We start from the raw sequence: 1,232 nt of genomic DNA on the forward strand, positions 1-1,232 counted from the left end.
TGAATTCACCCCCGAACAAAAATACTAGTGTCATCTGCAAATACACTGTTTTAATGTTCTTGAAACTTGCATATGTCATTTATTTAAGTAATAAAAATTTTTGTACCTGAGCTGTTTACTCTAAATCCATATTGACTGTCAGAAAGTAATAATTTATGTTGTTTATGAATTTGTCCAATGTGTTATGAATGTTTTTTCTAGAATTTTGGAGAATTGTGGAAAAAAGAAACTGGCCTGTTAATTTGTGAAGTGGTTGTCTATCCCCGTTTTATACCCACCGCACAACTTTAGTCTATTTTCATGATGTTAGGAAATTTTCCGGTTTGGAATGATAAGTTACAGATGCATGCAAGTGGTTCAGAATCCCTCAATCACCTTTTTTACAACTTTCTCTCATGTTTCAATCAGTTTGATCAGTAGATGTTTGTATTTACATTTATTTACCATATCTATCGTTTCCTTTTCTTCCAGCTTTAAGAACATTAAACTAGGATTTCTCACTATAAGGCAGGGCCTTCTACGCCTTCAGAGAGCCCTAAAAAAAATGGACCAAAAATTAGGAGTATTAAATAAAAAATATATATATTTTTCTATTCATTTAATTTAATACAATACATTTATACATTTTCTCTCATCTATGTTCTAAAGTTTACTGTCAAGTTCACCTCAGCAAAGGGTTACTGTCCTAAAAACATGTTATCCAATCAGAATCGTCCGTCTCTATCAAGGCCCGGTTAGCTGTCTCATTAATTGGTTAGGACTTCACGAATCCCGGGAAAGGCCAAGCTATGTGTTTGGTTTGGAGAGTGAGGGCAAATTGACCAATCACGATTTGATTTCAAGTGGGGAGACAAAAACACACATCGTAGGCCTTCGTGAAGTCCGAATCTCGGCAGAGTGGTGAGAGCGGTTCCAACTCAACCGCTCTCGAGAGACAGAGTTAAATGGCGGGAGACGAGAGTGCACGTGGAAGCGCCTTTTGTCTCCGTTATGGTAGACCCAGAGACAACACCGCTCAGATGTCTCATGTCCTGCGTTACATCACTGACGGTTGGTGTAAGGAGCACTTTTCCCAGTTTGGTGTGTCAGTGGTGATAAGCACGCAGAAGCCAAGTTTTGCCTACTCAGACATGTCTCTTTGGGATCTTGCAGAATAAGGAGATATGACAGCAGTTTCTGTTGTCCAGCATGATGACTTTTGCAGCACCACAGAGAGAGAAAAGGTCAAATTT

This window comes from Larimichthys crocea, chromosome XIX, assembly GCF_000972845.2.
Source record: "Larimichthys crocea isolate SSNF chromosome XIX, L_crocea_2.0, whole genome shotgun sequence".
Classification (NCBI taxonomy): domain Eukaryota; kingdom Metazoa; phylum Chordata; class Actinopteri; family Sciaenidae; genus Larimichthys; species Larimichthys crocea.